Source organism: Silene latifolia, chromosome 4, assembly GCF_048544455.1.
Source record: "Silene latifolia isolate original U9 population chromosome 4, ASM4854445v1, whole genome shotgun sequence".
Classification (NCBI taxonomy): domain Eukaryota; kingdom Viridiplantae; phylum Streptophyta; class Magnoliopsida; order Caryophyllales; family Caryophyllaceae; genus Silene; species Silene latifolia.
In genome coordinates, this window is record NC_133529.1 from 12,562,715 (window position 1) to 12,576,526 (window position 13,812).

The 13,812-nt window shown below is 36.3% G+C and overlaps 2 non-coding genes and 1 pseudogene across 2 annotated transcripts; all 3 read right to left on the reverse strand.

Annotated features, from left to right (window-relative positions):
- Positions 1-3,974: 3,974 nt before the first annotated feature.
- On the reverse strand, positions 3,975-4,054 carry TRNAL-UAG (transfer RNA leucine (anticodon UAG)). Its single transcript has one exon. It is a non-coding gene; the product is annotated as a tRNA-Leu (tRNA).
- Positions 4,055-4,127: 73 nt separating this feature from the next.
- TRNAL-UAG (transfer RNA leucine (anticodon UAG)) lies at positions 4,128-4,207 on the reverse strand. Its single transcript has one exon. It is a non-coding gene; the product is annotated as a tRNA-Leu (tRNA).
- A 236-nt stretch (positions 4,208-4,443) lies between these two features.
- LOC141652977 (pentatricopeptide repeat-containing protein At1g08070, chloroplastic-like) lies at positions 4,444-6,886 on the reverse strand (annotated as a pseudogene).
- Between the last annotated feature and the right edge of the window lie 6,926 nt (positions 6,887-13,812).

The window sequence follows — 13,812 nt, forward strand, 5'->3', positions numbered from 1 at the left end:
CGGTTTAACTTATCACTTCATAAATTAATTAACTCCTACTTCAGTTCAATACATCTCCATTAAGTCGGCTCTTTTCAGCTGAGTTCAATTCAGCTCAGCTCCATTCAGTTGAGTTCAATTTAGCCGAAAAAAAGTCTTATTTTCTTTTTTTAGTATAAGTAATCGACTTGAGTAAGGGTGAATTTGACCTATAAATTATTTGACCCCAATAACTCGTACATGAGCAATTATCATGTTATAAACGAGTCAGACGTTAGGCTTAAGTCTAATTTTGACAAAACTTCAGTGACCACCTAACCCAGCTCGATGAAGCATTGGCGCAAATGCGCAACCCGATGGCAGGCCAAAGACGTGACCTCAAAATTTCAAACTTTATAAATGAATGTTAATCGAGTTAAACTTGAGTTTATCAATATTCGAACTTCAAACCTCTTAGACTCTAGCTTATATTTTCAAACCGCTCTTAACTTAAGAGTTAAGACTAATGGGAAATAAATATAATAGTTGGGTCTCAACCATCACCTTAAACTAAGATTTTTGGTTGAAATGTTTTATCTATCATGGTATCAGAGCCAATGTTTTGGTCACGGGTTCAAATCCTGGCAGCCAACTTGAGCACTAACCACCCTTCAAGCCAATGGTCATTCGAGTAAGGTAGTTGGGTCTCAACCATCAACTTAAAGTTTTTGTTGAGATAATTCATCTATCAAAGACCCCCCAATAAAACACTTCACAAATCAGTTTATTTTATTTCTTAACAAAATAATCATATTTGTACAATAATTGTACGGGTAATATTATAGTATACGTACTTCTACTAATTTAATTAGCTCGGATTAGAGTATTATTACTTGGGCCAATTCAAGTTGCAAAGTTTGGCCAAGATTATAAAAGTTTACCGACAGTTTAGAGATGAATGTACCAAGACATCAAGTGCACCACAAGACTCGCTTGGATTCGTACGACACAGCTTTAATGGTTTTTAAATGCATCACTGGCTCACTGAGACTCTCAGACATTGGACAACAACAATACAACATTACCAGTATATACTTTACTATACACTCATACCTAAATTAATTAAGATCCCGTCTTAATTAGGGAGTACGTATGTCTTAAGTTATTTAATCTAAACTTAGTTTATCGTACAATCATGCATGCACCACGTTGACAATACTGTAGTATCGTACAAGATTTATAAGGGAAAAGTAGACTGATTTCTTGGAATTTCTTGGAAATATAACAAGCAAAAGGCATTCATCTAACTTTATAAAAGCATCTTGAGTACGTTATTTAATTTAATCATTATTCTTGCCCCTATCATCATTATACACTGCTTGTATGCTAAAGGTAAAGTTGTTTGTCATCCAAAACTTCCTACTCTGATCCGTATATTTCAAGGAGAATGATAATGTCAAAGAGTTAAAATACTTTATCACTTGTTTTGTGATGTGTTTTGAGTGGCAGAATATATAATCTGAGTGGCGTTATAATCAATCACTCCTGGTCAAACTTTTAATACCATATTTGTATAAAAACTCTTGTATCAGATTGTTGCATATATATACTATCAGTCTCTGTATAATATTTTTGTTGAGTAAATTTTCTGAGAGACGGTCTCTTAATAAGCTTATTGTAAGACTATTGTTTACATTTTTAATAAAAAATGGTACTAAAGTTAATAAAATAATTATAAATCATGATTAAAGATAAAATGAATACATATATTATATAAATAGGTACGAAATTACTATGTCATGATCAATAATAAAATGGTCACAAAAAACAAATAAATGGATACGAAAGATTAGTCTCTCAATAACTCAGGAAGAGACTATCTCTCCCAAATTTTAGTGTTTTTTGTTATATTATGTAGGGTAATATAAATAGTTTATTAATGTTTATGTATACGCTATTGTTGTATTACGCAAAACGAACTAAATATTAATTTAATGTATCTTGTATGCATGATGAGTCAAATCTTTGTTACTAATAATTACTCCGTATATGTTATAGTAGTATATATACTAGACTACCGTTAGAAGCTGCGACATGATGAAACTAACACATGAGTGATGAGATCAATGTCTAGTGTCCACCAAATTTAATATCATTACGATACTGTTTTAATTTGCACTTCAATGTATGTATATGTTAAAGGAAATTGGATCCCACCACCGTATGTATTCTTTTGTAGTAATGAAGATGTTTAGGCCAGTAGTCTAAATGTCTAATCTAGCCGTTGCTTAAACGTGTCTCTCAAGCTTAATATTTCGAGTAAGAAATCAAATTTATCTTTAGTAGAATCGTAGACTATGCATAAAGATGATTATTTTTTGTTTTCGTGTAAGATTTTATGTACGGGGTGCGTAAAATTTTTTAACAATGAAAATATCGAGTTTTATGAAAAAAAGTTTGTTTAGTTGCACAAAATGTAAAGTGATATAGTATTGGATAAAAATTATTCAATATAAGAATTGAATCCACGACTTCTAACAATAAAAATAGTCTTAACAACCACTAAACCCACATAATTTATGTACTTCTATACTAAGCAAAATTGTAATTATTTTCGGAAATAGGGATGCAGATGATCCCATGCACCACTGTGAGAAATGCCCTAATTGTAGTATGTATCTAACTAGTACTCCATAAGACTTTCTTTTTATCGTAATTGTTGAGTTTTAATTTGTATGAGATGTGTTTAGACCTGGCTACTAATTACCTTCAAATGTGAATAAGTCCGATCGACTGAGATTTTCATGTTTTCGACTGAGGGCGTGACCTTGCTGCTTGGTTATTCCGATCCGATACGTAAATATTTGTATTTGATTTTCATCATATATTATGCTCCTTTGCTTACTTCAAAGACATGATGACAATTGACAAGAATTATTAATATCTGGGCCAAACACTTGTCTTTTTATTCCTTTGCTTACTTCAAAAGACATATTACTAGCCACACAATAGCATCATCAATTATATCTTGGCATGCAAACTTAGAATAGTCCTTAGCTTGTGCATATTTTTTATCGGCCATAACGTCTCTCAAATATATACATTATCACTCGTTTTACACAAATACTTAATTTGATTTTAACATTTGTTGTTGTGATCCGCTCTATATCGATCTTCAATCTATTTCAATTCATGTCTATTCGACTATTCATGATTGGAAAACTGATCACTCCCTAAGCTTCGACGCGATCATGCATGAAAGCGATGATGAAACTGATGGTTAATAAGATTAGCTCTAACTAACCTCTGTATACATAACTAATAAAGCGGATTATTTTGCTCCATGATTGTGAAATCTGGCAACATCAATTAAATATTTTGAAAGTTGGCAGAGAGGTCAAGAACCCAATTATGACAGGCCGGAAATTGACCACTAACCCACTGAAAGTAACGCTTTGATGAAAATACGAGTCAACAACACTAAAACCTAACCGTATGTAACATGGAGTAAATGAAAACAAAGCGTCTTGCTTTCATGACGCTAATCCCGTCATTAAAGTTCGAAAACCTCTCATAAAAGGGAGGGACAAGGTGCAAGACCCTCACGTTTCCCCCACTCACCTCTCGTGGGTATTTTATTTAAAGTAAATGGCGATCCGTCATGTTCTCAGAATCTGGATATCGCCGTTTTCAATGAGATTTTGTGAAATGAAAATCACATGAGATGCTGGTTTACTGTGGAAGTTAATTAGATATGGATTTATTGATCATTATGATTATTAGAGTAGTTCAACTCCACAAGTCCAGAACAACTACTCACCTAATACAACTACACAAATTTCTCTCCTACCTCAGTAGCTTTCTCTGAACTCTGACCAATTTTGTTAAACATAGGTGAGAGATAACTGAGATTTCTCAATTCCCCTTCGGTCGTCCCAAAAAATGGTAATATTAACATTTTTTTTAAAAAAAAAAAAAAAAAAAAAAAAAAAAAAAAAAAAAAAAGGCAAAGAAAATGACGGCTGTGGGATTTGAACCCACGCCCTTTCGGACCAAAGCCTAAATCTGGCGCCTTAGACCACTCGGCCAAACCGTCTTTGTGATTACAATTAAAAAAAAAGATTTAAAGAGTTGTCATTGTTATATAAAAAAAAAAGAGGAAAAGAAAATGACGGCTGTGGGATTTGAACCCACGCCCTTTCGGACCAGAGCCTAAATCTGGCGCCTTAGACCACTCGGCCAAACCGTCTTTGTGATTACAATTATACTAGAAAACAATTTAACATCTATTTAGTTCTTGAACTGCATACTGATTCTTGTTCAACTTTTCAGATTATTCATTCACTGTCAATCTGTCCTATAAATAAAAATTAGTAGATTTTAAATTTAAGGAATCATATATGCTTCCCCAAACTAATTTTATTTTCTTTCGTTTCATATAAAGTACTGACAGAGTAACGGATGACCGGCTGAATTTCAAATTTCAATATATACCAGAAAATTTCAGTAACTGGGCTGTAAAATAATCAAAAAACAAGGTATATTCATGTACCGAGTACAAAGTTACAAGACTTACAACTCCAAATAATCTCTTATTATCTATTATCTATTGCCAGCAATGTTGAGACATTACCGAACAATGTCGTAAATGTCCCTAAATAAAGGGTAAGATAATCTCTAGGAAGAAATTTAGGATTCCCATCCTCCGGTTTACCAACTAAATGCTGTATTTTTCAGGAGGTTTTTTTCCCTCATCAGATTTCCAACTTGCAAAGACTCTCGCCATCTACCTGCATCAGCGTAGATGTTTGAAAGGAGGACATAGTTAGCCGAATTCTCGGGCTCTAGCTCTATTAGCTTCTTTAGAGCGACTTCTGCAAGCTCTACGTTTGAATTTTTCTTGCAACAACTCAATAGAGTGCTCCATATGACAGCATTTGGTGGGTCTTCCATTTGACATATAAACTCATAAGCTTCATTAAGCTCCCGCTTCGACAAAAGAGGTCGACAATGCAAGCATAGTGTTCGATCTGGGGAATGATATTGTAGTCTCTGCGCATGCTACGGAAGAATTTGAGTCCCATACCGACTAGGCCAACATGGGCGCATGCTGTTAGTAGTGAAGCAAATGTAACAATATCTGGATTTAAGCTGGCCTTCTTCGGTTCCTTCCTTTGAGCAGAAGGAGCTAGAGAGGCGGTATTCACGCAATAAGGTTTGAAACCTTGGTCATGTGTACCTCCCCCAACGACCTCACCAGCCAAGCTCGTTGACAGACAAAGTTTCTCCATTTCAAGGAAAAGGTTAATCGCGCCCCCTGCATGGCCACTGAAAACTAGTCCAGTAATCATTGAATTCCAACACACGACATTTTTCTCATGGATTCGATCAAACACTTGCCAAGCCTTCTTCATATTTTCACACCGTGAATACATGGTCAAAAGGGCTGTAGCAACATATACGTTTGAGTCGAAACCTCCAACTTCTATGTAGTTCCCAAGTTCTTCCCCTGTCTTTACAGAACCCAATTTAGCACAAGCTGATAAGACGCCTACAAGAGTGACATCATTCGGCTTAATCTGCTGACGTTTCATGCTCTCAAACAATGTCAACGCCTTGACTGATCTCCCATTTTGAGCATAACCAGCGACCATAGACCCCCATGTAACTATATCTCTTTCCTCTATTCGATCAAAAACTTGACGCGCTTCATTAACGGCCCCGCATTTCACAAACATTTCCAACAATGCAGTTGAAACTTTCATATTAGACCACATATTGTTATCGTCAATATACTTCTTGAGCTTCAAACCCATATCCAAATCCCCAAGACTGGCACAAACAGAAACAACAGTCGCCAAAGATCGTTCATTAGGTCGAAACTTCTCCAATTGCATCAACTCGAACATTCTCATTGCTTCATGAAGTTTCCCACTACGAGCATAGCAAGTAATCATCGAATTCCACGAAACAACCGTCTTCTCAGGCATCTCATCAAACAACATCTTCGCAGCAACATCATCACCACAATTCGAGTACTCGGAAATCAAGCAATTATACATTTTAGGATCTCTATCTAAAATGCTATCAAATACCAATTTAGCCGAAATCAAGTCACTAGATTTCGTATACAAATCCATCAAAGCTGTCTGAACAAAAGAATTCGACTCGAACCCACATTTTACAATCAAATTATGAACCTGTTTTCCCAATCTCAACATAGACAATGCTGAACAACACTTCAAAACCGGCGGAAAAGTCAAATTTGTGACACGGGTAATTTCACAACGCATTGAATAAAACAAACCCAGAGCTTCTCTGTACAAACATTGCTTACTATAAGCAGTAATGAACGCATCATACACGCGTTCATCTCGTCTAGGCATTTCATCAAACAGCTTACGTGCATAACTTGTGTGAGATAAATTGAGCAAGCTTTTAATGAAAGAAGGGGACATTGAATGATAATTGGCTCGAATTAGGGTATGGATTTGCTTGAATTGGTCGATATGAAGTGAATTGCGCAGAAAAAATTGTATTTGACGGTCCATAATTTGCTAGGGAATGTGTCTAACGAGCATGGGGATGGGGGTTAATTGTTAAGTACCTGGTAAATTAGGGTTCTATAATTAGTTTGTAATAATCCAAATACAATCAAGAATCTCCGATTTGATTGGTGTAGTAGGATGTATTTGCTCGAGTTTATTCGAGTGGTTAATTCTTTTTCTCATCAGGTGTTGATCCTCACGTCCCCGCCAAGGCGCCAATCACCATTGATACCTTTCTTCATTTCTTTCCATTTCGATTTGAATCTGAACCGACCGTAGAGAGACGGGCCAAGTTGGCTTAAGCTTACATTAAACCGGCCTGTGTATGGTAAAGGGTTACACCCTAGGGATGTCAATTTCACCCGCACCCGATCAAAATCCGATCCACCCGATTTTGAAAGATGGATGAAAATCCGACTTAAATGGATGATGGATGGATGGCGGATGAAACGAATGACGGATGATGGATGGGTTGGATGAAGAAATTTTACCCGCCATCCATCCATCACCCGATTTTATTACTTTTTTTTTTTTTTTTACATATACACTAGTTTAAACCCGTACAAAGTTGTACGGGCATACATAAACAAATATATAGATGAGAGCTTAAGTGATTATCTAAAATTGGATGGGAAAATAAATTTTGACACAATTTGCTTTATTATTTCACCTATTTTATAATAGCTTACTGACCTACATCATCTTTCTAAGAGATGACTTTAACCTTGTTTGCTTTGATCTCGTTTCAATGCATCTTAAAATGCACTAATTAGTGTGAGTGTAGTGACTTTATTTCATTTATATTATTTCAATTATATCGTAGGGCGTTTCAAGAGAAAAAAGAAATTAATAAGATAACAACTTACTTATTGACGGTCAATTAGGGCAATTTTATCATAATGCGAGAGCAGCTACAGAGTACTGAATTAGGTTCAAGAATATTGAATGTTGTCTTTTCCTTCTAAAATTTAAAAATAATACTCCGTAATTAATCAGGATAAATTGAGAGGAAATAAAGCTTTCTTCATACTTAAGCCTAATATATAATATGGTGTATAAAATTTAGCCTAGGTTGAATAACGACATTGACGCAAGTACTACAACTGGTTTATGAAGCATAGGTTGAAGAACATAAGTCGCACCACAAAGAAACAAAAAGTAATGCTTTGTAAGACAATTTTACACATATATTTCGTAAAACATATCTACTCACCAAGATCAGTCATGATCGAAATTAGTGGGGAAAATAGTTATTAGACTAACCTATTTTTACAATACACTTGCTTGTGTAAGGCCGCCTTGCCTAAACACATATTGGAAGTGAATAGATGCGTCAATTGGGCATGGATGAGCGCAATATAATACTTAAAAAAGCCGCATCATACTTAAGCTACCAAAAACTTTTCAATTATCATGACATTACAGCACACATAGTAGTTAGTATACATATTTAGCTATCTTTTTCTTTTTTTTTTTTTTTTTTTTTTTTTTTTTTTTTGGCAGCTGTAAACATATTTAGCTATCAAAAACGCCAAACTCTGATAAAAAATTTCATCCAAAGCAAAAACCAATACAAATGAAGGTAGTTTTTTTTTTTTTTTTTTTTTGTCAGAATGAAAAAGATCGCTTTCTTAGGCTATAGACATAGCTATAGCATGAGCGATCCTAATAATACATTGAACAGTAGCTAAGATAAAAACAAACCATAAATCTAATAAAACTAAAACCGTCTCATAACAAAAGAGACGCCAAGTGACAAGCTGGTAAGATGATATAGAAAGGCCACGAGCCGCTTCTTCCAAACCATCAGCAATACTAACAACTTCCATAAGCCAACGAGACGAGCCAGGTGCACTTACGCCACAAGAGCGTAGAAAGAAAGGGGGAAGAACGAGCTGAACAAGCTTGTCTTCAGTGGAGAGGAATCTCCTACACCGTGGCGATCGGTCCCAACAGTCCAAAAACCAACAACTCAAGAAAGGAAGTAAGGTGATAAGAAAGGCAAGAGAGCTCCCCCTGACCAACCATCCATCAAACACTACCAACGACGCCTTTGACCGGCCATTATTCCATATAGCATAACTAATCCTAACAGATAGTCTCCCATAAAGGGAGGTTATTTGGAGAAAAAAGACCAAAAGAAAGCAAAAAGACGACATTAGACTTGTGAAAGACCACCCCATCCAAACCACCCAACACCAAAGACCAACCCAAACCCACACAATCCATCCGACACACCCACACAAAACACACAAAAAACCAACTAGTGTCCAAGACGATCGGATCAAGACCGAAACAAAAGCGACAACAACCAACAAAACCTCCAGCTTCACCCTCAACCAAAAGAAAGACGGACCGAGTCCCACAACCAAAAGATGGACCAAGCCACCATCAAAACCGAGTCAGACCGACAGTGCCAAAAGTTGGCCAAACTAGAAAGACCCAACAAAACAAGAAACAAACTTAACAAACGACACCCATTTCACCAAGCAGATCCTCCCAGACCACCGCCTTGCATGCAAAAGCCAACCAACACAAAGCACCAAAGAGACAAAGAACCGAAAGACGGGGAAATGGGGGATCATCAATCGGTCCTAAACCGTCCCGAAGAACAAAGGGCAAAGACACAAAAAAGGTTAAAGACCGATAGATGGGGGAAATGGGGGGATCACCTATCGATCCCTAACCGACCCAACGAGCTATGCTCATGGACACCACAAAGAAATCGGAATTTTCCGACATAAACATGAAACAAAAGGGGATCACCCTGGTCGCATGCAAGGTCATCTCGTGACAGACGAGGAAACGAAGGGACAGGAGCCCAAGTTTGCAGCGACAAACACCGAAATCGATTAATGAGGTACACCGAACAGTAACACCATCTTTGTGACCAACACCAACACAGTGGATCGATAATAACGATGTAAAAACACAAGGACCAATGAGGGGAAGAAGGAGGGAGGCCGGAGAATCACGCCGATCGGAGCTACGGGTCGGAAAAAGTCAGATCCCAAGAAAATGGACAGAAATTGATTAAAAGTGTGTTAATTTGTACGGAAGTGAGGGTCGCCGGAGATGGGATAAGAAAGCCGCATCTCCGGCGAAAGGATTGAAGGAGAGGGAGAGTAGATGGGTGGGTGGCGGCTGAAGTGGATCAAGGTTAAGGTTTTTTGGAGGGGATTTTCAGAGAAAAAAAAAAAGTAGAGAGAAGAGTTCCAAATGAAGGTAGTTGAAGCTGATCAATGTTATGAAGTTCCACTAAAATTACAAATAGTTAGTCTTGCTAAAGACGGGTCGGATCAAGTGACGGGTAATGTCACTCACAAAATGGATAGGGGGGACAAGGTGGGGGCACCCCCATGTGCTTCCCTCTCTCCTCTACTTGGGTCATTTGTGAAAGAAAATGGTATCCGTCATTCCAAAGTGACAAATACGTGTCGTCTTCAATGAGATTTTGTGAATTACAAAACATTACAGCACACATAGTAGTATAATACCCTATAGTATCTCAAAACACAAATGACAAAATTTACAGGAATGTATCGCTAAGAATAGATATAACCTATATAAAAATAAAACAACTAAAAACAAAATTATATTCAAAGGAAAAAAAAAATAGGTATCAAGTTGTACAGATGTTAAATACTCAGAAAAGGCAGTCGATAAAATTCAAAACAATACATTGCCTGAATTACCCGTTGATGACCCGTTCATTCCAATGAAACAAAAGTAACGCTTTCAAGAGGCTCCAAAGTTTCAGAGATAAACGACACTCATATACGAAGTACTTCGAAGATCCTAAGCAAAAAATGTCGATAAATCGGACAAAATTATATACTCCCTTTGTCCAAATTATTTGTTTGCCTTCTTTATTCTTTGTAAGATTTATTTTAATGGAAGACAAACAAATGATTAAGACGGAGGAGTATCTAAAATGAAGTAAAATTAAATAATCAAATTCATTACAAATGGTTTGGAGAAACAAACATAACTGACCAAATGATAAACAAAATGATGGGGCAAATCTTTGTGGTAAGCAAACTTGTTCTATTCAAAAAATTGGAAATTAGTTTGTTATGACTTATGAGGAAGATAAGTAGGGCGTAGTTATGTGGAGAAGGAATGCCGAAGAGCCGCAAAGCAAACGGAGCCACGGAGTTAGCGTTTGATTTCTAGGGTTTTGTAAGAGTTATGGTCTATATTGTGGTGAAGGAGTTAGGCGGGAAAAAATGTTTAGCGGTTTCTGTTTTATTATTTAGTATAGATTATTAAGGTATAAAATATTCAAATTTTTCTACTCTCAAAATATATATTTTGTGAAACTACCCACTATTAAACTAAAATAATTATCTAACATTATTTTTGTATAAAATAAAAAATTATGATTTTTTTTTAAGCTGAAACATATAAATACATAACACCCATTTATCACCCGATCCACCCGTTTCATCCATGGATGATGGATGGATGGATGACGGATGATATGTTTCATGGATGACGGACGGGTTGGATGAGATTTTAAAGGGACGGATGGATGACGGATGAGGCTTCACCCGACCCGAACCCGATCCATTGACATCCCTATTACACCGTTGTATTGATTTTGGCTTTTGGCAGGTTTAGACGGCAAAATTTGGACCTTGAATCGGTGCGAAAGCGGGACAAGCTAGCCCTCTTGGGAAAAACACTACTCGTGTCATGGAACTAGTGATAAAATCGCCATGCCATGAAGGAATTAAAAGATTGCACCAAATTCGGCTAACCCTATGAGTTATGATATCCGCTCTTCCGTTGTTTGGACAATGTCTGGTTTAATTCATTTTAGATATGACTATATGAGGTAAACGTTTGGAATGAGCTAAATCGTGTTTGTTTAGTCACACTAGACCAACACGTGGACCATGACAACCTTTAGAAATTTGGGTAGTGCACAATGGCTCAACACATGCGAGCCATCTTGCTGCTATGATTGGTAGCACGATACAATCAACCCCTTACTGAACTGCATCCGAAAATATGATTTGAATTCTATCTGCAACCCATGTTGACCTGACCCCATCTAGTCCGACCAAAATGCTAATTGTGGCATATCTATATCTATCTATACATATATTAATCTTCTAATATCTCTGCTGACATGGCATGATATTAGAACCTTTTAGATGATATGTCAACATTAGATTCACTAATAATTCACTAATAAATTTGACTGCTTGACTATTGACAATGAATACCAAATTACGAATCATATCACAATACAATCCTTCCTTTTTAAAATGCATACTGATATCACAAAATATTCCTTCCTATTGTGGTTTTATTGCCCCCTTGATTTACATAATTATTAATGTTATTTACATAATTACATATTTGATTGGATAAGCTAAAGATGTAAACCATTGGCTATGAATATCATGTGGTAAAAAAAATACTAACGGATAATGGTAAAAAAATATTATTTAAATAAAAAATATGGTATTCTAAATTATGAGTGATATTTTTTCCCCGATAACTTTTTTTCCTATTTAAGTGAGGTTATATATGTTATCTAAATTTCTTATTAGACTTGTCAAACGAGTTGGATGACGGATCATACAGGTAGGGTAAGAATACGGGTTCGATTAAATAGGGTCGACTCACGGTTCGGGTTTAGGGTCAGAGTTCGGGTCAAAATTAGTTTCTACCGCATGTTTATATATCGTTTTTTTTTTTAAAAAAAAAAACATCTTTATTATTACTATTTCAACCATATTCAATGTTTACATTATTTATATTCAACGAATTATAGAAATTAAGTTCTTTTAGAAATTATTTTATTATTAAAGTTTGAAAAAATTATACAAATTCTTTTCTAACCGTGTTTGAAATTTGTTTTTTAGCTTACATGATGTGTCACTTTCTCCTAATCATCTATATCAAAAGTTCAAGTAAAGGGTAAAATATTAACCCACCAATAACGACTACCATAAGTTGACCGTGCACCATCACCGTTACTGATCATCGATCGGTGACGACCGCCGCAACCAATACTAAGTTCTGGAAGACCACCGCCACCATTATTAGGCATAGACAATAACCACCACTGCATACCCCCGACTAACACGAACATATTGAGCATGAACGACTGTTGCTTACCCATGAACAAACCAGTCAATGATCATCATCAACTTATGATTCACGCAAGACACCCATCCACCCGACGAACCACATAAACACATTCCCAACCGCCATGCCCAAACTTTGACAATAGATGAATACCGGCAGTGAATAGTGCCGACTGGCGATGAATAGTCCATGCAACTATCAACTCTAATCCACACAACCACCAATGACAATAGACACAAGATTGAGGACCCATAAGTAGATCGGGGTTGACAAAGTCCAATGATTCGCTCGGAAATTTTGGCCGTAAAATGTGTGGTTGTGAAGAGTGATTAAGAGGGGGAGAGCGCCATAGATGATCGATTAATAATTCATGAATTAGTTTAATTATTGACGTCGATAAACTCAAACCCCATCCCAACGGGCCACAACCACCAATAATGGCAGGTGTAATATTCGACATCCATTCTAACACCACATGGGTATATGAACGAAGAAAAAGGGATATAAGAGATAAAATCAACAAGAAAATACAAGTGTACAACGTAGGATTTGCTTTTTTTTGTGCTTACTCATTACGCGTGATTAAAAAACACGAAATAACGAATACTTACTTACGGGTGAGAATTGCTTTAGTATGAGTCTTATTTAGTAACTACGGAGTATTAATTATTAATTATTTTGAAATCATTTATACCTTATAACAACATATTAGAACAGCCCCATGAATTTCACGGGTTTAAACCTAGTTAACCATTATTATCCTTAAATTACTAACTTAACTTCAACTAACGTTATTCGACCCAAATACTTGCTAACTCGACCCAAACTAATCCTTCTCCTACCAAGTATGCCGCTTGCTAATAATTTAGACATGGCAAATGGGTCAAACGGGCCAGTTCGAATTATTCGGGTTTGCAAGAATTCGGACCGGTCATTCGAGTTCAGATCATTTTTGAGTAGGGTGCTTTCAAGTTATTGGGAATATTGATAAAGTTTGCGATAATAATAAACACAAATCCAGGTCAAATTGAATAGAGTCGGGTGAATTCGGATGTCGGGTTATATTTAGGTCCTAAATTCAGGTGCGAGTTATTTCAAATCAGCCATTCAAATCAGGTGTGAGTTATTTCAAATGAGCCATTCGAATCAGGTCAATTTTGTCAAGTCTACTGGCTTATCGGTTCTGGCTAGATCTACTAAA